The following is a 25,237-nucleotide window of genomic DNA, read 5'->3' as shown; positions in this document are numbered from 1 at the left end:
TGTAACAAACCTGCACGTTATGCACATGTACCCTAGAACTTAAAGTATAATAAAAAAAACAATTAAAAAAGAAAAAATCCTGACCCTGCCACTTGCCATCTGTGTGAACTTGGGAAACTTACCACCTATGAGGCATGGTTCCCTCTCTAAAAAGCAGGGATAATAGTACCGACTTCATATGATTATGAGAATTAATTATATGTAAACTCTTAGAACTGGCATAACACATGGTAAGCATTCAATAACGTAAGTTACTATTACATAAAGGTCTTAGCATTTATTGCATTCTAGAGCTCAATAAGACCGGGTGCGGTAGCTTATGCCTGTAATCCCAGCACTTTGGGAGACTGAGGAGAGAGGATTCCTTGAGCCTAGGAGTTCAAGACCAGCCTGGGCAACATAGCAAGACCTCATCTCTGCAAAATAAATCAAAAAATTAGTCAGGTATGATGGCATGCACCTGTGCATCCCAGCTACTCAATAGGCTGAGGTGGGAGGATTGCCTTGAGCCCTGAAGATCAAGGGTACAGTAAGCTGTGATTGTACCAATGCACTCCAGCCTGGGTAACAAAGTCAGACCCTGTTTTTTTTGAGACAGAATTTTGCTCTTGTCACCCAGGCTGGAGTGCAATGGCGTAGTCTTGGCTCACTGCAAACTCCATCTCCCGAGTTCAAGCGATTCTCCTGTCTCAGCCTCCCAAGTTGCTGGGATTGCAGGCGCCCACCAGCATGCCTGGCTAATTTTTGTATTTTCAGTAGAGACAGGGTTTCACCATGTTGGCCAGGCTGGTCTCGCGCTCTGAACAGACCAAACAATAGATTCCACCAAATCAAATTATTAATATTAGATAGGCTTGGTATGTTTCATGTGTTTTATTTTGTTTTGTTTTGTTTTTGTTTTTGAGATGAAGTCTCACTCTGTCACCCAGGCTGGAGTGCAGTGGATCAATCTCAGCTCACTGCAACCTCTGCCTCTGGGGTTCAAGTCATTCTCCTGCCTCAGCCTCTCGAGTACCTGGGACCACAGGTATGTGCCACAACACCCTGCTAATTTTTTGTATTTTTAATAGAGACAAGATTTCACCATGTTAGCCAGGATGGTCTCAATCTCCTGACCTCATGAATCACTCTCGCCTCGGCCTCCCAAAGTGCTGGGATTACAGGCGTGAGCCACTGTGCCCGGCCTGTTTTCTATTCCTATGTGAACCTCCTCCTCTTGTGTGGATTGTTCGTATCTCTGGCCATTTGTCAAAATATATTTTTCCTATAAATGTATTTCATTCCTTAATAGTTGTGGAAATACAACTGTGCAACTATCAAAAAAATTCAGGATGGCATCAACAAGCATATTGAAAAACTATATATAAGGCATTGTTCTGGGTGCTATGAGGGGGACAGAGAACTGCGGCATTGTAGAGAAAGAATTCAGTCTCTAATGGGGTTGAACAATATAACTAAAAAACGAAATAACAAAAGGCTATACAATAGTGCTCTTCAACTATGAAGTCCATGTTCTTAAGAACTCTGAGACCAGGGATTTGTGGTTCAAGAATTTAAACCCATATGGTGAGAATCAGCTTAGGGGAAATAATGTTTGGAGTATACTTCTGAAAACCATTAGAAATGCGTTTTCTTATACTAAAGAAAATATGAGTTTCATACATCTTAAATCAGTAATTATGACGACATGGATATTCAACCCTTTACTATTTCATACTAACTAGAAAGATACTTTTCAGGACCTTCTTTTCCATAGTTTCAATAAGAGATTTATAAATGATTCTGTAGGATTGCTGAAAATATCCATAGTGAGAAGAGTTCTTGATGAGGTTGGTCTTCCTCTGAACGTTCATGGTCTTTCTTATTTTATGACTTGGTGCTTTCCATCAGACACACCACTGTCCTGCCCATATCCCTTATACATTAAGGGCCTCTCACTGCAAGTATCTGTGACTCTGCCTAAAGGCTTTTTCCGGCTGCAGGAGCAAATTTGGTCAGGAACAGGCTAGAAGTACCGGAGAGTTAATGTCTTCAGGAGCAAAAGAGAGTTGGTGGATGGATGTACCAGCTCTCACCCCTCAGGTGGACCAACTCAGTAGATAATGCTTCACAGTGTTCCAGGGGTCTCTACAGGGACCGAGCCCTAGTTGACCACAGCAATGATGTGTTAATACCCTGCATTGATTTCTTTACATTATGTCTAAATAAAATACTCACATTAAAATCCTTAAGTCTGTATGTTGGGGGACCCCATTCTAAGACAGTTTGACTCCCATCTCCTGGGCCTTGCTTCCTAAATATCTGCTTCTGAGGGATATGCTGGAGGCCTGAGATGGAAAAGCCTTTGAGAATTGATCTCCTCTGATACCCAGAGTTTTGCAGCTTGGATCTGCCCTTAGTAACTCTATGCCATGAACATGCATCTCTCCCCTTTCATCCTCACAGATGCCACTGAAAGTACTTTCAAAGTCCAGGATTATTACTGCTTGTCTTCCTTGGTCCTACCCAAGTTTTCATTTCAAAAATCTCTTCATCTCTGTTTTAGTTCCTTTTCTATTTTTAACCTCCATTTCTTTTTTCTCCCCTCAGCTAACCACAGAAGGAATGATCTGCAATGTACACATGCCAGGACAGAAATTCTACAGTTGCTGATAATATGTAAACCTGTAAGTATTGAATAAGAATTATGCCCAATAAAACATCATGGCTAGGGAGTTAAAGAGGGAGTGCTGAAAAGGAAGTAGAACGATAACTGGGGTAATCAGGAAAGGCTGATTACCTTTCCTGATGGGGAAGGGTGAGACCCCTAATCTAGGGGTAAAATCTAGGGTAAAATCTCCCATTTTACAAATAAAGAGACTGAGCTCCACAAGGTTAAGCTACTGGTCCAGAATCCCATAGCTCACAAGTGGTGAGCTGCCTCCTTCACCCCTCAACTCCCTCTGTGTTCCACTCTGGGCTGCCCACTCACCTTTTGTCCAGGGGCAGCCTCGCCTCAGCATTTGTCTTTTGTTGGCCTTGAGCTTTACCATGATGACTAGGCCTGGAAAAGGGTGAGAACAAATAGCACATTCTCCTAAGCACTCTCCACACTGCACAATATCAGCTGTCCTAAGAAGATTTTGAATATGGGTTGAAAATATTGTTTGTTTTGTTTTAAATCTTGGAAAAAATTCTAGTTGCATGAAATTTTTTTCTCCAGAATTAATCATGAGTAGCATATTCTTTAGCCTTGTTATTTGGCAAAGCAGAAAACAAAATAGCCATTGTAGGGCTCCTTTGTTTGGAGTTGGAGACCAGTGACGTTGCTCACCCTTCCCACTGAGCAGCCTGCAGATATCGGTCTCTCTGGAGAGCACTGAGTACCCGGGGTGGCAGTACTCGCTGAGTAAGCCCTTACAGTACAGTAAGCACTGTACTGCTCTCACTGTACTAAACTTGGTTTCACGCAGACAATTCCTCTAACTGTTCTTGAGCTTTCTCGTCTCATATACTCTCAACAAGTTCTTCCAATTTCTGTTTTTAAACTAAAAAGAAAAAGAACAGCACATTCCTTTTACGTTTGTGCAAATGAGGGGGAGGCAAGTTGCTGGGGAAAATCTAGCAACCATCTTTTGATATGTAATTTGAATGATTTCCTACCAAAGTCCTGAAATATGAATTAAAATCATGTATTCACTTTTGTCTTACATTTCAAGATCATAATCTTTGTGCTTTCTATAAACTGCAGGATCGATATTCTAAGAATGAGTCTGTCTTTATTAACCTCTGGTAATAGTAACTCAGGTATGATTAGGATCCATTAAAATACAACTTTGTCTTCCCACATCATCCTTTGTTTTAAAGTGGGACATCATTAGCTTACTTAGTGTTCACTATAGAACAATGCTATTCACCACAAAGTCATTCAGTTAGAAAGCTAATTTCCCTTCATGTAAAATTTCAGGCAATTCAATGTCAGTTGAACGATACACTGACAGTAATATTATGCACACTGTACTGCTCTCATTTTCTGCATTGATTCGTGTCTGACTTGAATCTAATCATGTATGTCCCACTTACTACAGAAAACACCCCTATTTGACCAATATTTTGAGCCCCTGGAGTGTGTTCTGCTGTCAGGTGTGGATGTATGATATCCATAAAGGCCTCCTAGCTGGCCTCAGAACCTGCCTTATACCTAACATGTGTAGTACCTAACTAAAAAATGAGCACAACCTCAATTCCATTTCTCCCTCCTTAAGATCACCCCACCACCAGGGTCCCTGCTTCTCCTGTAAAGGAATCATTATAGAAAAAAAATTAGAGGCTTGAGAAAATCAGAAGTTCATAAGGGAAGAAAGGAAAGAAATTATAGGAAGCAGGAAGAGCTCTGGGGAACTGTTTTCAGGAGCAAATATCCAGCTAGGAATGGGCCTACTTTTTGGTAAGCACTCCCTTGAAATCAAACAAATAACAAAGAAAACATAAAAACAAGAAAAAACCTCCAGGAGAGCAATGTGATCATCAGTGATTCTCATCTTAATATGGTTTTTGTTCAGTCAGATTGCTTTCCTTCTTACAAACCAGCTGTACCAAGAAGACAGAATTTTGTTTTCTTGGGAAAGAAAAGTAGATAATTCTAGAGCATGGCATACTTCTAGAAGTGGGGTGGCGTGCATGCATGTTTGTGTGTGTGTGTGTGTACAATCAGAGTACAGGGCAACCTAGGAAAGGTGTAAAAAGGAGGTAGAAAAATGCCCTAATTTTAACATGTGGCCCAAGCAAGAGAATGTTAACATTCTGCCATCTTGCCCTCTCTTCCTCCTCATCTCCTTCTCTTTCCATTTTAGTTTTGAGCTTACAGCCCTTGTACTGGGAATAAAAATTTAAACATATTATTAGTATGAGAGTTCATCAATATTATTCATTAAATTGGCCTTTCACGGAATATGCTAGAAACCTAATTGCAATAGTGATTAATAATATTACTAATGACTAACAATAATTATAACAATTTTTATTACCATTCTTCTTTATTACCATTCTTCTTTTCCCCCTCCTCCTCATCATCAAAGCATTTTTGGGAAACTGTGCCAAGTTCCAAACTGTTGTACACTGCAACTCCTAGGCTTAACAATGAAAGAATTCAAAGGTAGCAGGCAAATGAGCAAGGCTTCTGGGTATAGGTGTGCAGGATGGGCTCTGTACCTCGGGTTGGACCCTGTACCTCAAGTTCAGGCCACAAGGGTAAATGGAGTCTAAAGTCTGGCCTGTGTTCCATTCTCCAGAATAAACACCTTGATTCATGGCTACATCTGCAAGGAAGATGGGACATCCATTCTCACTTGTACACAGGCTGTGGGCTGCCCGGGGTCCTGAGCCGAAGACAGGCCTGCTGCTGATCCAAGAGACAGATGGCCAGAGTAAGGAACAGCATGCACAAAGAAGATCCCAAGCCTTTCTGGAGAAGTGCCAATATCATCATTTGGGGGTCTTAAAGCCAAGCTGGAGAATAAGCGTTCTGGGGAATGCTGAAAAGGAGATGTATAATTAAGTGTGTAGGTTTAGGACTTCAGTCAAGGGACTGCTTTTTTGCTGTTCTCAGGCAGTTTTTCACTGCATACCTTCGCCTCTGGTATCTTCAAGGTACTCCTTGGCTCATGCCATTAATACTTTACCTAAGGTTTTTAGAAACTCTGTCTGATTGTATGCTACATCCTACTTGTATTGAAGGAAGCTTAGAATTTCCTCTTTATCAGCCGGGCGCGGTGGCTCACACCTGTAATCCCAGCACTTTGGGAGGTGGAGACGGGCGGATCACGAGGTCAGGAGATCGAGACCATCCTGGCTAACACGGTGAAACCCCATCTCTACTAAAAATACAAAAAAAAAAAAAAATACGCGGTGGCGGGCGCCTGTAGTCCCAGCTACTCAGGAGGCTGAGGCAGGAGAATGGCGTGAACCTGGGAGGTGGAGCTTGCAGTTAGCCGAGATTGCACCACTGCACTCCAGCCTGGGGCACAGAGCGAGACTCCGTCTCAAAAAAAAAAAAAAAAAAAAAGATTTCCTCTTTATCGCTATACATCTCTTTAAGTCTCTTATCTTTAGTGACTAAAGTAAAATTTGGTCCTTTAATAAGTAATCACACTTAGCTGTTTCTTGATTTGAGAACATTTTTAAGCAAAGCTTGTTAGAAAGTGAGTTAAAGCATGGCTTATTAGTCTGGAGCCTGTGAAGGATGTTACAGTTGCTGCAGATAGACAAGAAGGCTTTGTTTGCATTGAACCACAGCAATGTCTCATGCTCTTCCTTGTTCTCTATTTAGCACTTCATCTTCATCTAATCTCTAACAAAGCATGGTCTGTGGCAGGCGGTCTGTGGTAAGCATAGTGAATCAGCCTATCCTTGAAGGTGACAGCAGTGAGGAGTGTCTTAATATTTATTTCAAAAGTAATCTATCCTGTAGTCCTCCACATTCAAAGATTTTCCAATTTAAAATATCCATGGCCCTATCATTCCTATGGCTTTTGCAATAAGGGGCCATGCAAATGAACTAAAGTGTGACAATTACTGCCAAGCTGGTGTAAACCATATAACTGGTCCTCCAAGGGATAGCATAGAGAAGGAAGGGCACTCTGCTTTGAGCAGGATTGCCACAGATGGCTTGTGTATGTTGGTGGGGGGTCCCTTGTGGTATGGATGGCTGCATATGAGGATATAGTAGTTGGAATGGATCAGATTATCTACAGTAACAAACAGCCCCAGTCTCAGTGGTTCAACATAACAAAAAGTTCATCGTTTGCTCATGCTAGATGTCCAGCATGAGTACGCAGGGAGATCCAGGCTGAGCTATTCCATATCAATATACGCCTCTACAATCACCTAAGCAGGGAGAAGGAAGTATGATGAGTCATGAAGGGGTTCTTCAAGCCTTTGCCTACCAGTGACACATGTCCCTTGTTTCCATTTCATTGGCCAAAGCAAGTCATATCCCCACATCTAATTACAAAGGAGGCAGAGGTGTACAATCTTATAACATATCCAGAAGGAGAAAAGAATGAGAATCTTTGGAAAAACCCTAAGTGGGGAGGCAGTCTATTTGGAAGGACTCCAGTGCCACCTTTGTGTTCTAGTAGCAGCTCTCAACTGAGATCAGGAAAAACGGCTTCCACATTTATATGTCTGGTAATCATCCTCACAAATTAGGTACCTTATTTCCAAAGTTAGGTCTTGTGAATAGTTTTCTAGAGGGAAAAGGTTCACTATAATTTTTGCATGTTTAAAATAAGGTTTTCCCTAAAACAGAGAAACCATTATTGAGAAACAGCATAAATAGCATAAGATTGATTCTCAGGGGCTCCAGAAGTAAAACATGCTTCTATGTAGTGGACACTAACAATCGTCTGAGAAGTCTACCCTTTCTGAGTACTGTCCTTCTCTTCCACATTTGAGCCATATGTTAAAAGTGATGGGATCCTGCCTCTAAGACAGAGCAGACTGGATCAGAGCTGGGCAAGAGTCTGACCAAGGCTGGGCAAGAGTCTCTTCCCTAGGAATTCAGAATTTGAACCCATAGAAACAACCTCAGGAAACAAGTAGTTTGGACTAATTGGTCTGGGTTTTCTGCTGATTGGAGATGTGACTGAGATTGTTAGTGCTCATGGACTTCCCAAGGCTCATCTCATTTCCCAGTTTTCCTTGCAGTTAGGTTGAGGCCACGTGACTAAGTTCTGGCCAATGGGAAATAGACAGAAGTGATTATGAGATAATTTTAGGCCTGGCTGTTGAAAACATTCCTCATCTCTTTTCACTTTCTGTTTCCCTGCCACAGTGACCTTGGAGGCCACGTGTTCCAAATGGCATAGTGACAGGATGGAGAAGGGCTGCTCAGCCCATAGAAAATTGTGACATGAGTTAGGAAAAACATCTTCACGGTTTAGGATTTCTTTTTTTCCTTTGAGACAGAGTCTTACTCCGTCACCCAAGCTTGAGTGCAGTGGCATGATCTCAGCTCACTGCAACCTCTTCCTCCTGGGTTCACGCAATTCTCATGCCTCAGCCTCCCGAGTAGCTGGAATTACAGGCATGCTCCACCATGCCTGGCTAATTTTTAGACGGGGTGTTACCATGTTGGCCAGGCTGGTCTCAAACTCTTGACCTCAAGCGATCCGCCAGCCTCAGCTTCCCAAAGTGCCGGGATTACAGGTGTGAGCCATCACACCTGGCCAGGATTTATTTCTTATTTCAACATAACCTAGACTATTCTGACTAACATAAAGCAAACACAGGAGTGGCTGTGTTGCACTGAGAAGCAAAGAAAAGTTGATTTACAAAGAGGAATAAATATGATGTACATGTACAAAGAGGAGCAGAGTTAAGAAAGAGTCCCTGGGTCCTTCTCATTCCTGGTTCCAACCTCATCTTGAGGGCAAACCACATTTCTCTCCTTGGCTTCTGTGACTCTCTTGCATTCCTGTAAGTACCTTTTCTTTTTTTTTTTTTTTTTTTTTTTTTGAGACGGAGTCTCGCTCTGTCGCCCAGGCTGGAGTGCAGTGGCCAGATCTCAGCTCACTGCAAGCTCCGCCTCCCGGGTTCACGCCATTCTCCTGCCTCAGCCTCCCGAGTAGCTGGGACTACAGGCGCCCGCCACCTCGCCCGGCTAGTTTTTTTTTGTATTTTTTTAGTAGAAATGGGGTTTCACCGTGTTTGCCAGGATGGTCTCGATCTCATGACCTCGTGATCCGCCCGCCTCGGCCTCCCAAAGTGCTGGGATTACAGGCTTGAGCCACCGCGCCCGGCCAAGTACCTTTTCTATTAAGCCTGTAGGCAAAGAGTTTCTATCCTTTGCAGCCAAAAGAAGTTACAACTAATATTCCTCTTACTTCAGTGCTTCAGTGTATGTTTTACTCGTTGTAACACGAAGACAACCACATTAATAGGCATGGGTTCTGGCTTAGATTTCTAATTCCTTCATGTTTTTATTCTGTTCAGGAATGCCAAGAACTACAGCAAAATCTTGTCCAGATGTGATTCCACAGTACAGTCAGCCCTGAAGACACAAATCCAGAATTACAAATTTTGTCTATTTATCCAAAATGTAAGGTGGATAATCTTTTCAGTTTATTGGTTACAAATGACCAGCTGACAAGTTACTCATCTTCTGCAATTGTGGTGAAATTCTAGAGCTACCAAGAAAGGGTCACTTGTTCAAGAAGAACAGCTGAGGAATTGATTGGCTCTTCAGAACCTGTGCCAATTTCCTTTCTGCAGGCGGGCTAAATAGTGGATACCTTTTAGAGAAGGGAAGCCATCATCTTCGGAAAAAACCTCTCTCTGCTGTGAACAAGCTGAACGCAATCACAGAAACTGCAGACAAAAGAGCTTTTGATGACAGATATTGCTGATGCCTGGTGCCTTCAAAGGCATTCCAGGAAAGGTGAAGGAATAATTATGATTAACAATAACTCATGTTTCTTCCAGGATGTTACTCATTGAACCAATGGGTCACTTGAGAAATATGTCAGTGAGTCAGCTCATATCCAATTTGGCAAAAAGATCCTGGGCTCCCAAACTCTTTGCACTGAACTGTGTAAACCCAAATGAATACATTCTGGGGGAGAAGTAAAGGAAGGAGAACTTTGGTGGTAAATGACAGAGTTGGCTCTTTCAGTCTCCGCCTCCACAGTCCCATCCCCATATTTAAGTGGAATGAAATTATCAAGGCCGATGAATAAAATCTTGAGCATACCTTTAGAAAAGATAAAGGACTCAGACGAAGGGAAAATGCAGAACCACCACCAGGAAGCAAGGAGAGTCTAATAACTCACCACACATCTAAAACAATATGAACTTATAAATTTATATAGCAACTTATACAGTAAGAGCATATACCAAAAGCCAGTTAAAACAATAACGGTAACAAATAAAAAGGAGTTTGGACTGGATGGTCTAAGGTCTTTTATTCAAAATTCCATGATAAAAGGACTATATAGACTGATGTGGTTCAAGGGCCAAATTGGCTGTTGAGGAAATTTATCCTATGATAATGGCATTGACATTCATTATTTTATTTTTTACTGCCCTTAGAAGAGTTTATTAAAATATAGGTACAATGTAAAGAAGAATTAAAAACCCAATACTGGCCAGGCATGGTGGCTCACTCCTGTAATCCCAGCACTTTGGGAGGCCGAGGTGGGTGGATTGCTTGAGCTCAGGAGTTTGAGATTAGCCTGGGCAACATGGCAAAACCCTGTCTCTACCAAAAACACACACCAAAAATTAGCCAAGCATGGTGGTGCAGGCCTGTAATCCCAACTACTTGGAAGGCTGAGGTGGGAGGATCACTTAGCCCAGAAGGTGGAGGCTGAAGTGAGCTGAGATCATACCACTGCACTCCAGGCTGGGTGACAGAATGAAACCTCATCTAAAGAAAACAAAAACAAAACAAAACCCAAAAAACAAAACATTATAAAATCCCCAATACCCATGTACTCACTACCTAAACTAGTTTAAGAATAAAATATTAACAAGTCCCATGCACCTGCCCCCAAAACCTCTCCTCTGTTCACTTCCCACCCGTGGTTATCCAGAGGCTAATATTAATTTGTACTTTTTAAAAATTTGCACTTTCACGTTAATCATTCCCTGCTTTATGGTTTTACCACCTATGTTTACATACCTAAACAATATATTCTTTAGTTTTGAAAATTTACTAGCTGTGTAAAAAAATATCAAAGTTCTATTAATTGAAACCTCAGGGATGTGAGCAACAGAATTTCTTGGCATCAGCTTAAGCATTTACAAGAGCCCTTTCTGGGGAAGTTAGTGGCCAAGGTTATACACCAGTCCCAGGAAACACAAGGCTCTGTGCAGTCTGAGCACCTGGCAATGTTCCTAGGTGAGCCCGGTATTGAAGTCGGGCAGAAATATGGTCAGAGGGTAGGGGATGCTCTCTATTTTCTAATTCACCTCCAGCTCTCGGATGTAGGTTTAAGCAGAAACTTTGGTGAGATGCAATGAATGTCCTCAACTGATGCAAGCAGCAGGGTATGGAATAGAGAGCTGGAGCTTTTTCAGCAAAAGGTCATGACACAGTAAGAATCTGGGCAAGCTCACTCAAGCATCCTCGGGTTGAAAACAAGAGTAAAATAGCAGTGAAAACTTGGCTACGACAGTCACCAACATGTCTGTCTCTTGAGTCTCATGCTCCTCTCTGGAACAGTTGCCGTCTCTGTTGATAGCTGTCCTGGAATCTCTCTTCACTGTCCTTATGGGGATTCCTTTTGCCTTTCACCAGGGTTGGATCATGTGCTTATTGTATCCAAGATCAGACCACATAATTTGTGGGACCCAGTGCAAAATGAAAACCTGGGGTCCCTTGTTAAAAAATTGTAAGAATTTCAAGGTGACAAAAGCAGAGCATTAAACCAAGTGTGGGGTCCTTCTACGTGTAGAATCCTGTGTGGCTATATGGGGTGATATCCACAAAGTCAGCCTTGTCTATATCTCGTCTCCCTAGAGTTTCCTAGTAAACTAGGAAAGTTTACTTTTTTTAGTGGAACACATTCCCCAGTAGTTTGAGAAAGCGTGCATGGGAAATAAGTTTTTGAAACTTGAATGTCTGAAAATGCCATTGTTCTGTCCTCATTCTTGAATGTGAGCCACTTTATTGTTTAACACTGCATTCTGAATATTGCTCCCTGGAATTGTACAATTCAGTAGCCCTGTTTGATTGATGGTTTGGCTGGGTATAAAGTTCTAGCTTTGAAATAATTTTCCTTCAGTGTTTTAAAGGTATTGCTCCCTTGTCTTGTTTATAGTACACTGTTGAGAGTCTGAAATTATTTGGATTCTTAACTTTGTGTATGTGACTTGTTTATGCCTTTATAGAAGCTTAATTTTCTTTTTTCCCCAGAGTTCTAAAAATTTACAACATGCCTTTGTGAGGGTCTGATTTCATCCATATAGGTCCTTTTGTTCTAGCAATTCATGTTCATCAGTTCTGAGAAATTTTATTGAATTATTTCATTGATAATTTTCTCTGCTCCATTCATGTTTTCTGGAGTTCTTATAATTTGGATATTAAACCTTCTAGAACAGACCTCTCATTTCCTTACCCTTTCTCTCCTCTGTCTACTCTTTGTTCTACTTTCTGGGAAAATCCTTAACCTTCTACTTTCTGAGAAAATTTTTAATCTTACATTCTAGTCTTAAATTTTTTTAATTTCATACTTTTTTTAATTTCTAAGAGCTTTTTGTTCTCTAAATGACCTTTTTATACTATTCTATTCTTTTCATGTGTGCAGTATTTGTCTATTATCTGAGGACATGAGAAATCTTGTTTGTTTTCTTCTCCCCTGCATAGTCTCTATTGCTTCATGTTGCTTTTTTTTTTTCTTTTTTTTGTATTTATTTAGGTCTCTATCTTTTTCACTAGGGACTGTCCTTATATAGCTGGTGTATTAGTCCATTCTCCTGCTGCTATAGGATATAGCCGAGATCGGGTAATTTATAAAGGAAAGTGGATTAATAGACTCACAGTTCCGCAGTGCTGGGGAGGCCTCGGGAAACTTAACAGTCATGGCGGAAGGGGAAACAAACATGAAGGCAGGAAGAAGAATAAACGCCCAGTGAAGTTAAGGAAGCCTCTTATAAAACCATCAGATCTCGTGAGAACTAACACATTATCATGAGAACAGAATGGGAGAAACTGCCCCCATGATTCAATTATCTCCAGCTGGTCCCTTCCACCACATGTGAGGATTATGGAAATTACAATTCACTGTGAGATTTGTGTGGGGACACAGCCAAACCATATCATCTGGTAATCCTTGGTTTTCTGCACTAAAAATTGCTGATTAAAAGCACTAGACAAGTAGGCAGGGCTTGTTGACTTTAAACTTAAGGATAATCCAGATGTACAGTTTCTTGGCAGACCCCTGAAGTTAGTGTCTTTGCTTTTTTTCCTGCCTCCTTGTTTTGCCAAGAGAATTTTTTGCCTTGTTTGCCACAGAGAATTTTCTGATTTCCTGCCTAGTAGATGAGGGCTTGACTGAGAAACAGGTGAAAGAAAAGGGGTGGGGAGTCAGAATATATGAACTCATTTTTCCCCTCAGTAGGAAGTCCTGCTCCCAGCCATACCTATAAACACAAAATCTCCAGACTTCTGCTGGGACAGGGGAGGAACAGTCACCTAGCACCATGAAGAGTAAATAGGCAGCTAGGAATCCAATTGCTTCTCAAGTTGTTTTTTCTTCCTTATTTAAGTCGCAGGTATACCCGATGCTGCCAATTCCTGAGCTTTTTGAAGATTCTGTGATTTGAAGCCAGCTTAGGACTCAGCTTTTTTGGCTTGTCCATCTGCTTTCCAGCTTCCAAAATTTTGTTGCTCTTATCATCTTTCCTATACTGGTGTGTTTGTCTTTTGTAAAAATTTATTTAATGTGGTTTTAGTTATGTCAGAAGAAAGTGAAATTAGATACAGTAGTCCTCCCTTATCTTCAGGGCATATGTTTCACGACCCCTGGTGGACGCCTGAAACCAGCAGATAGTATTAAACCCTACATGAACTATATTTTTTCCTATACATACATACCTATGATAAAGTTTAATTTATAAGTTAGGCATAGTAGGAGATTAATAGAAATAACTAAGAATAATTATAATAATACACTATTATAAAAGTTATGTGAATGTCTCTCTCAAAACATCTTATTGTACTGTAGTCACCCTTCTTTTGATACTAGATGAAAAACAGCCTACGTGATGAGATGAAGTGAGGTGAGTGATGTAGGCATTGTGATGTACGTTAGGCTGCTATTGACCTTCTGACAGTAGGTAGGAGAATCATCTGCTTCAGGTGATTCTAGATCATTAAGTCATGACAATGTTGATGGTTGGGTATCAGGAGCAGAGGATGTTGAGAACTAACAGGCAGGTAGCATATATGGTATGGATATGCTGGGCAAACAGATAATTCACATTCCATGCTGGACAGAATGAAATGGTGCAAGCTTTCATTATGCTATTCAGAAAGGCATGCAATTTAAAACTTATGATTGTTTATTTCTGGAATGTTCCATTTAATATTTTCAAATTGCGGTTAACTGGGGTAACTAAAACCACAGAAAGCAAAACTGCAGATAAGAGGGGACTACTGTACATACCTTCAATTCACTTAACTTAGTGAATTGAAGAGATCTTAACTGAGAACGCTGTTAACTTTCTTAAACAGCCTTTTTAGAACCAACTGTACCTCTTTTATACTTATTCAAATGTGCTGATGATGAAATCAGTGCATTGGCATGGTCATGACAGTTAACCTTCAGATCCAGACATGACTTCTGCTGGGGGCTTAATGTGGGAAATATCTATGAGATTGCCTGCTCAGCACTTACCGAGGGGCTTCTGCAGAAGCCCCTCTTCTCTGAAACTCTCTTCTCTGAGATTCTTGGCTATTAACCAAACTGACCATCAGGGGAGTCCCTCCCTGGTGGCAAATGCTAAAATGTACATTCTCCTCCCTTCCTGCCACTCAAATTTTGTTACTGGATCAAGTTTGCCTGCATCACTCTTTATTCAAGATATGTTATCTCTTAAAGGCTTCCTCAGGACCCTCTTTTCCCACATGAGGATAGATACCCAACGTAACCGGTTCATCACATAAATCTAGATTCCAGCTTCTGAGTTTGGATGAAAGTTAGGACATCCTCTCCCACTATATCCATTTTCTCATATCCATACACTTCTTCAAAAAATACTTAACAAAAACAAATTTTGTTTTACCCCATCCCCTTCCAGAGACTTAGCATATGTCAAGGCTAAAGTGACAGAAGGAACCTTGAATAATGCCACTCAAGCATACATGCAAGGAGATAGACCAGACAGAGGTTAATCTGGGTACTGCGAGATGTCAAACTGCTTTGCTTTCCACCACTGCAGCCTGCAGTGGTAGAAAACCCTTCAAGTCCCATATCTTTGGCATCGAACAGGCTCCACCGAAGAGGGAGATCTCCAGAAGAGGCAAGACCAGAGACCAGAGGGGTTAAGTGGAAGTACCAAGATCTCACTTCCTAGATACTGATGAATTATGAGATAGTACATACCCTTTTTAAAGGGGAGGGGCTTAAAAATATTGTAGCATTAAAACGTGAATTTCACAAGTAATTAAAATTTTCCCCTGAGGGAACTCTTTGGCAGAGTAGAAAAGGTGTTTTCTACTTTGGCTCCAAAGGGTTTCGAGGTCTAGATTCAAATACTGTGACTTTGGGTAGGTTATTTGATCTCTTTTGCCTCCATTTCTTCATATGTGAAATAGGGATTGAAGATACAGAGATGAAAAAAGATACTGTAAAAGGTGCCTGGCATGTGGTTGAACCCTATAAATACACACTCTTCCCCATTTTCCTCCTCTGCTAGTGAAAGCAATAAGATAATAGAGTTTGTTCTGTACAGCAAATACATATTCCCAGGAATGTTAAAGCAGGACACATCAGCAAAGGCAAAGATGACCTATCACAGGCCTCGGGGATCTTTGAGAAGGGTACTCCTTACAGATTTATGTTTGAAAAAGGAAAAGTAGCTGAGAACCCCCATATTTGTCAGGCATGGTGAAGAAAGGTTGTTTTGTTTTGAGATGGAGTCTCGTCGTGTAGTCTGGGCGGGAGTGCGGTGGCCCCATCTTGGCTCACTGCAACCTCTGCCTCCCGGCTTCAAGCGATTCTCCTGCCTCTGCCTCCCAAGTAGCTGGGATTACAGGCACCCACCACCACGCCTGGCTAGTTTTTTGTATTTTTAGTAGAGATGGGGTTTCACCATATTGGCCAGACTGGTCTCGAACTCCTGACCTCAGGTGATCCGCCCGCCTCCACGTCCCAAAGTGCTAGAATTACAACCATGACCCATCACACCCCACCAAAAAGAGGTTTAAATGAACTTTTTTTTTGGTGGGTGGATGGGCATGTTTATTTTAACTATCAAGTCCCTGATCTCAATGCATTTGACATAGAACCTACACATAATATTCATATTAATTTATTAACATTTTTGAGTCACTGATCACTCTGGGACAACCTGACACTGTATGGGCGGCGTCTCCGGGAGAGCAATGGCTGCCACCTCCCGCCTCCTGGAGACGGGGAGGCGAGGAGAGAGGGAGCAGGCTGAGCCGAAGAAAGGACCCCGCTTTTTGGGAGAACTGTGGGTTGACAGCGACTCTATCTACCAGTCCCAAGGACAAGATTTTTCACTAGAACCTGGATTATTTCTCCCTTCTCCATCTTGCCACGCCCAGCCAAGGGGCTTCTAGAGCTGCGCAGGGACAGAAAGGAGCTGGGAACCCCCATATTTGTTAGGCATGGTGGAGGGAGGTTTAACATGGACTTTGTTTTAACCATGAAGTCCCTGATTCCTATGCATTTAAAATATAATCCATACATAATACCAATGTTAACTTGGCGACATTTTTCGAATCACTGATTCCTGCAACACCTGCTCCGCAGTGGGCAGGACCCTCAGAGCCCTCAGGCCTGAAGCCACGGATAGGGACAAGAATTACCCGCAACACAGCCCAGCAGTGCTGGCCGCGCGCGCAGGGCGGGGCGGGGATGGGGCACAGGCCTGCAACCTCAAATGTTTTGGGGGTAGGTTCAGAGATGTGGACGCCGGCAAGAGTCAGGGGCTGGGCTGGGCTGTGACAATAAAAGGGATGGCCCCACTCCCTGCGAGGTATGAGTCCCAGGACAGGTGATTATCGTCTCTGTGCCTGACCCCCAGCCCCAGATCTAAAGAGAGAACCAGACCAGCTATTAATTCTGCAAGCTGTTCAGTGTGCGGAAGACCCAAAACACACCCACCCAGGCTATTTGAGTTAATAAATAACAAAAACCGCATTCTTAAATGGGGGGGCGGGGGCGGGAGGGAGGTTACAAAGTCTAATTTTTTTTTTTTTAAATAAGATAAAAAATAAGTCACGCTTGTCCCTGAAGATTAACATGCTTTCTCTGTTTTACCCTCCCACCCGTGGAAGTGGGTGTCTTTGCCTCTCCATTTACAAATGAAGAAACTGGCTCTGAAGGGTTGTTCAAGGTCATGCAGTTAATAAGTGACAGAATCAGGGCCTGAAGCGGGCTGACCTCAAGCTGGTGTCCTTTGCTGCTGCCACATTTCCCTGTCAGAGGTGAGGCAGATGTGTCTTCATCACTTTTAGCAAAGAGAACTGGCCCCTGTCTATATAAATAAAGATGTGACCTGCCAAGTTACCTGGGGGCTGCTGCCTTCACTTCTCAAACCACAATACGTTTTATGCTCTGAGCTGTTTACACTCTCCTTTATGAAATGGCTTGCTGTATTTAAGATTGCAGTTTGTGAAACTAGATTTTTTTTTAACCTTTTTTGAATCTTACTGGCCTTATGATATGGGCCTTACTAGCCTATATTCAGACCAAGTGATCCACCCAGGTAGTACTGACAAATGCTGCACACGCCCTTCCAATAAAAGCAGACCTTTAAATTACCTTGGTCATTTAACCATCAATTATCTAACCACTTTACAGGTATTTAATGAGCATCTCTGCCTTTCCATGTGCCAGTCTACTTTCTCCTCTGCCAGTTTTTTACTTTTTTTCCAAACATGATTCAGATCCAGTTACTCCTTTAATTAAAAATCCTCAGTGGTTTCCTACCATCTACAGGGTGAAGATAAGACTTGTCACATGAGGCTCCTGCCTCCCTTTGCAGCTCTTAAATTTGGAATACAGGCAAAGTGAAACTCCAAAGTAGAGCCAAGTGTTTGCTATAACTACAAGAGTACAGATTCTTGCCCTCAGGCACCTCAAATCCTGTGTGAGAATAACCACAGTGTGAAGTATGAATAGTAAATACTTCCCTATTTAGCTCACACCTGACCCTGGAGAGTTTGGTACTCACAGAGAAATGTAGGCTGCTGAGAGTAAGGTGTTCAGAGTTCCTTTCTTTCTCAATAGTCGATCTCTTTTGGAAAAAGAGCCCGGAAACTCTGGAAAAAAAAGTTGGTTAACTGGGAATACAAAAGTAGGACCAAAAAAAAAAAAAGGAATGTAAATATTCTAGATATAAAGGTCAATGCCACTGCTAGGTTCAGGTTTCAAAGTTGACTCTGGATTTCCTGGCAGCCAAAGCAATAAGGGAAACAGGGTGCATTATTTGCACTTTACTGACAGAAAAGAAGAAACCTATCCATTTTTGAAAACAAGTAAATTATTTTATGATGCTATTTTTAATCTTTCTCATCACTGCTTTTTAAATTATAAAGTTACTGTGTGTCCTTTGTAAAAAATCCAAATAACACAAATATCTATAGGGTAAAAAGTGTATGTCCCCCTTACCTATATACCTCTATTCCCCTTTTCCAGAAGTAAAGCCTACCCCCCAAGACTGACCATTTATTTCTAGAGGGGTTTTTGTTCTGTGCAATTAAAAGTACTTACACAGTTTCCATAAAATTTGGGTTTTATTTGCTTGCTTGAAAAAAAGGATCAGATTAACTATATTCTTTGTAACTTGCATTTTCACTTTACGATGTATCAAAGACATCCTTCTCTGTCTCCCTAAATGAATCTCTTCCATTTTAATGACTACTGTATTCCATTATAAGGAGGTAGCATAATCTATTTAACCATTCTTCTATTTGTTTCTAATTTTACAGTCATAAACAATGAATATGCTTGTACATATACTTTTTTGTAGAAGTCTGTCTATGCCATCAGTCTCTAAAAGTGGAAATACAAGAGCACGTAATTCATATATTTAAAATTTTAATGTATCATCTTCAAAACGACTGCACGAATTTATACTCTCACCAAGAGTGTCTGAGTGTGCCCATTTTCCCATTCCCTTGCCAGCACTAGATATCATCAACGTTTTTCATTTTCTGGCACAAACTTCTGGATGGAATTTCTCCTGGCAAGATCAACATATTTTAATCAAGAAAGGAGACCAATGAAACAGGCTCATTTTTCTGGTTCTAGGGTGGTGGTTTTGGGGCTGTGCTCCATAGAGCCCCAGGAATGCTGAGGGATGGGTGTGAGGGAGTACAAAAGGACAAGACCTTCACCTCTTAACCAGGGCAACTGAGTTGATCTGTTTTACATGTTGCAGTTTGGAATAAGATTTTGTTTGAAGATAAGATTCTGTTGCTTAAAAACAAGTTTAAAAATCCCTGATCTGGGACCTTATTTCTTATTGAACCATCAGCAGATTGAAGAAGAATTAAAAATGTATTCCTTCAAGGGAAAGAAGAGATCTTAAAATAGTGAACCTCCAGCCATGGTCAAAATATTCTCATTTATACACTGTGTGTGAGAGTGTGTGTGTGTCTGCAGATATTCTCATTCATGCTAGGCCTCTCTCTATTGCCCACCTGCCCTCCTGCAACCAATCCCAAAACACCATTTCCTCCAAGGTTTAGATGAAAATGCCTCTTCTCTAAGCCTCCGTCCTTGCAACATGCACGCATGCACACACACACACTCACACACACACCATCAATGTGGATCATATCTTCTTTATTTGTATAAACTGGATGTCAGCTGCTCCTCCTTTCCTCTGAGACCTGGATAAAATTTCATAGTCATGATCCTCTAACATTTCTGGGAGCTGTAGGTTCTCGGCCTCCTCTCCCTCCTGCTTCCTTAGGTGCCCTCTTTAAGATCCATTATGTAAAACTCAGCTCCTTTTTTGACAGTCACGCACACAAACAATAATAACAACAGCAACAAACTACTCCTCTGCACAAAGCATCCTTGAAAAGAGAAATACTACAGACAGCACCTGGGGAAGAGTAAGAGAAAGAAGAATTTGAGTCACAAGGATGCAAACTATTTCAAGATGGCATGTTAGCATCCTAGGGACCGTAGCCTAACACCAGCTCCCTTTTATCTCACTGGCTCTTCTCTCCTTCTGTTCTTTATCTTCACCCACTCTCCTCTGGATTGAACCAAGAACTTCAAATTATTTTCTCTATGAAATGTTGCAATTCAGCTCTCCCCAGCTTGTGGCTTCAATGTTGTATGGTCAATATCTTCACAGCACTTGTCTTACTAAATGGAAAAAAAAAAAAACCCTTTTTTCATTAATATAAGTAGTGCTAAATAACAGAATAGATTTACAGTATATTTTAGCAGAACAAGATGGTGTTACTAATTCCTCCTGCTGTATATCTATCAGTACTTCCTCTCGAGTAGAAACAAACATTAAAAAAGTTAGAGAGCAAGTGATCTGGTTACAACAAACTCTAAACCATTATACCTCCTTGTTCAGAGGAGGCTGGGATTTGGTTTTGAGCTGTTGTATTGCTTTTGTCCTGTAATCATATTGGATATCTGGCCCCTCCAACCAAATGTTAAGCAGCCAAGGGCAAGAATTCTGTCTTTTTGTAGCTTTTAAATGCCCAAAGTCTCTGGCATATGCTTCATAAATATGTAATGAATAGAACAACCACTAATTATATGATTAAAAGAAGAGTAAATGATAAATGAATATAAGACCCTTGGGTATTTTATAAAATGGGGTAGATATTTCCTTGAAAAGGCCATAACATTAGTAATTCTTAGAAAGTTCTGTTAAAACATTTCAACTTGCATTTATCTTTTAGGAGATCCGTTATATAAGATTGTCCTACTCAAAATATTCACTGCCTCACATTTCTTTTTTATATTGGCCTTTATACTCTTCTCAAACTTCTTTCCTACTTCTCCTATAAGCTAGATATTATTTTTGTTTATTCCCTTCCCACGTGGCCAGATAGGAAGGAAGCAGAGATGATTATCTATATCAATACAATATCTCCTCTTGCAGGGATCCCAAGAATAAAGAGTGCTATATAAAGTAGCATGCTATGTAAACCAAGGCTTAAAACATCCTTTAGTGAACCGTCGTAAAATATCACTTGAAATTCCTACAGGATCTTCTGCCTGCTATGTTTAATTCCTAAATCTCATGTTATTAAAAGAAGTCTGTTTGCTCTTTTATCTACACTCCACATCATACAATTTTTTTTTCATCAAAACTGGCTTAGTCTGGTGTAAGGAAGCAGGAGCATATGACAACTTAGAATTTCTGATATTTGACCCTTTGCTGTAAATTTAAGCTCATGAATAGTTCAAAGGTCAGAAACCAGGCCCAATTCCATTGCAGATATATATACAAGGCCAAGTTCCACTGTGGATATGTATATCATATATATGTGTGTATATATATATAATCTCCAAATTAGTATTTATAATATATATCCTAATTCCATTGTGAATGTGTGTGTGTGTATGTGTATATGTATGTGTATGCATATCTGTCCTGTTCTGCTTGTCTGGATGACAGCATTTTTGCCAAAACATTCAAATGAAACAATTTTTTTATTTAATCAAACTTACTTGGTTGGTGCCATGTAAATAACACAGAATAATCATAACCAGCTCTTTCACTCCTGAAGTATTAATCCAGTCTCTCTCAAGTCCAGTGAAGAGCTTGACTTGCTTACTTGTTGACATTCAGCTCTTATCTGCTATCGTTCCAGTTGTCCAGCTAAGGAACATTCATAAACAGGATGTGAGGGCAAAATGAGTTACCATTTTAAGCACTTATTCTTTCTGTAGTTCTCACAATAAACATGATCAATGAAGAGAAAAACATTGAAGATGTAAGAAGAGTGATTTGAGATGTGGTTTAAGAGTCAGCCACAGCTGGGTTTGAATCCTGGTTCTAATGCTCGGCAGCTGCGACCTTGGGAAAATTGTTTAATTTGCTAAGTCTGTCTGCTCAGCTCTAAATTAGGCCCAATAATACTGTTCTCATATTGTTACTGTGAGGACTAACTGCAAACTATGTGTTTAATAAGTGGTAGCTGTTTTGTTGTAATTATTACCACAGAAGCTTCGCTATGTGGGGCTTTGCCATCCTAAATTAATTTTTGTATTCGTGTCTCACTTTGAGCTTCTTCAAAACACCTCTCTATCCACCACTTTATTTGAATCTCACAGTAATCGTGTAAGCTAGGTATAACAGACATGATTAACCTCATTAGGAAACCAAGAACTAGATAATGTCGATGCATTGCCTCAGTCAACCCGTGTCTGGGCAAGTGGGGCAAGAATCCACGTCTCGTCCTTACCTTCGTGAACAATCCTTCAATCCACTCTCAGACAGCAACCACAGGCAGCTGTTAGAAGTACTGTGTGATCATGTTACCCCCACCCCCCTCCCCATCTCCATTTAGAACCCTTCAGTGGTTTGCCAATGCTCACAAGATAAAGGGGGAAATCCTTCCTGTGGCCTGCAAGGCCCTGCAGGTCTGACCCAGTTCTCCAGCTCCTCTCAGAATATCCTTGCCCTCCCGAGACCCTTCTGGGCTCTGGTTCCTTGAACAAGACCCACCTCTCCCACTCTGAGGTCCTCCTCGATTCCTCTCTCCCCATGAAGAGAGGACCATATCTTCACATCCTTCACTTTCAGCCCAACATATCGCTTTCTCAGGGAAGGCAGGCCTTCCCAGGCTATTTTGGGTCCCCTTGTTGTTTATGTTCATGCTTGTGTTCTTATCTTCGTAGAACTTGTCACATTTTGTAATGATATATTTTTTGCAATCGTTTTTCTGGTGTCTGTTTTCTCCACTAAATGGAAAGTGCCAAGACAGCAGAACTGGATCTGCCCTGTCTCCTTTGAGTTACCTGATTTCAGTACAATGCCTGATCCTTAGCATTGAAAATAAGCCTGTTGAATGAATTATATGTGTTGTTAGAGACAGAAAATATAAGAATGAGAAAAATAATCGCAAGTGAATCATAGTCCTTTTCTCTCTCATTCCTTCTCCTTTTCTTCCTTCTCCTCTTCTCCATCTCCCTTCCCCCCTGCCCCTCTTTTTCTCTCTGTCTCTCTTTTTAAGTTCCTTTTGTTTTGAGACGGAGTCTCTCTCTGTCACCGAGGCTGGAGTGCAGTGGCGCTATCTTGGCTCACTGCAACCTCCGCTTCCCAAGTTCAAGCGATTCTCCTGCCTCAGTAGCTGGGACTATAGGCACATGCCACCTTGCCCAGCTAATTTTTGTATTTTTAGTAGAGACAGGGTTTCACCATATTGGCCAGGCGGGTCTGGAACTCCTGACCACAGGTGATCCACCTGCCTCAGACTCCCAAATAGCTGGGATTATAGGCATGAGCCACCGTGCCCGGCCTCCTTTTAAGTTTCTATTTGGAATCGCTCCAGAAAATGAAAGCCCTGACTCCAGCTCAGCGGGGTGAATGTCCATATAGGACAGGAAAACTGATAGTTCTGTGATTTATAGCTTGGTCAGGTTGTACTCACCTGTTCTTTCCTTCACAAGTGAATGCAACCTGACCAAACTACAAGTGAATACTTACGTACACGCTTCCTCCTGCCTCCTTCTTTTCTTCTGCTTCACTTTCTGCTCTTACAAGGACACTTCGAATGCCTCAGCTAGAAAGCAGAAAGCAAAATGTGGCGAGGGGAACTATTTGGGCACAAAAATTTGTATTTATTTATAATCATTTTCTCAAAAATGTGGGCAGAAAGTGTGAGAAGAAAATACATGAGGAGAAATATATGAGGCATTGAAAATATGAATCTATTCTAATGTCACTTCACTGTAGGTCAATGATTCCTCAACTTTTTTAGGGTTGGCACATTATCATCTATATGTGCTATTAGAAACAGAAAATAAGGATGAGAAAAATAATTGCAAGTGAATGATAGTCCTTTTCTCTCCCTCTCATTTAAGAATGTCATGATGTTTTCAAAATTAAATTCAATTAAAATCAATTTGTTTTAATAACTCCAATGGTAAACTGATGTTGCAAGACCATCACCTCTCTATACCAAAATGTAAAAACTTAGATATTTCAAAGGAGCAGTGTTTGTGATTAAGGCATCATGAGGTTAGCACTTACCAGGTCACCTTTATCCACAGAAGAAGCAGACAGGCATCTGTATATGTGAGACATTGCTACACTGAGGAAGGAGCTTCCCCTCAAAGCCCGTCTCCTTCTCTCTTTTTACCTCTGTCTCTAATGCCTAAAACTCCATTACTAAAGGCTAATTCCTTTAGAAAGTCAATATTGTTTGGTACCAGCCTTTATCAAAATCAAAGATATAAACCACTGTGAGACGCACCACTATTTTATATGCCGCTAAGAAAGAAAAACCAAGGCCTAGTATAATCAGACATCATCAATTATAAGAAACATCCCAATTTCAGAGATACTAAAATGTGAAAAACCTGTGTCTTGGGCTGTGTGAATGAAGCAATGAAGAGCGTGGACCATGAAATCAAATACACCTGATGGACATCCTGCTTCTGCCATTTAATAAATGGGTTGCCTTGGGTGGGTTACTTCTCTGAATCCATACCACCTTCCTTGTGAAATGAAAATACGAGTACACACCTGCCTGGTTAGCGAGAATGACCTATTACCTAATTCCTAGTTACCAAGAATGAGGTATTACAAAGTGTTTAGTGCAGAACCCAGCCATTAGTTAGGGTTCCAAAAGGAAAACTATTATTGCTATTAAGGAATTATCCTCTAAACCAATTACCACTGGGCAGAGTAGTACATTGAGTCCTTACTGCTCATGTTTCCTTACTTTCAGGGGGTTTTAAAATAAAACAGATCTCCATAGGTCCAGGTATTTCACAAGAGATTTGTTTGTAGGGAAGGAGATAATACCAAAATTGGGAAACTGTGTGTGGAGGAAAGGCCTGGGGGCTAGAGTAGAGCTAGATCTAGAAGAAAAGGTCAGAGGATACCAAAACCAAATGTTACCACTGTGTCCTTCAAATTTTGCCCAGGATTGCTTCTGGTTTCAACTTGAATCAGATATCAAAAATGCACTCATAAGCTTGATACAATATGGTAACTGAAAGAAACCAATCACAAAATTGACATATTGTATGACTCCATTTATATGAAATACACAGAGTAGGCAAATCCACAGAGACAGAAAGTAGATTAGAGGTTTCCAGAGGCTGAGGGTAGAAGGGAATAGGGAGTGGCTGCTAAGGAATATGTGCTTTTGGGGCGGATAAAAATATTCTAAAATTAGATTGCAATGATAGTTGTAAAATTCTTTGCATATCATTGAATTGCGTATTTTAAATGGATGAATTTTATGGTATGTGACTTATACCTCCATAAAAATGCTTTAAAAGAGAACACATTCGGGGGGCGGAGCAAGATGGCCGAATAGGAACAGCTGCAGTCTCCAACTCCCAGC

General features: G+C 41.0%; 1 pseudogene; it reads left to right on the top strand.

Annotated features, from left to right (window-relative positions):
• The window catches only part of LOC105522339, a 99,405-nt pseudogene that overhangs the window by 67,489 nt on the left and 6,679 nt on the right, over positions 1–25,237 (top strand).

Source organism: Colobus angolensis, unplaced genomic scaffold (assembly GCF_000951035.1).
Source record: "Colobus angolensis palliatus isolate OR3802 unplaced genomic scaffold, Cang.pa_1.0 Scaffold425, whole genome shotgun sequence".
Taxonomy (NCBI): Eukaryota; Metazoa; Chordata; class Mammalia; order Primates; family Cercopithecidae; genus Colobus; species Colobus angolensis.
Note: the sequence above shows the minus strand (reverse complement) of the source record. Positions and strands in the feature narration are given on the sequence as shown.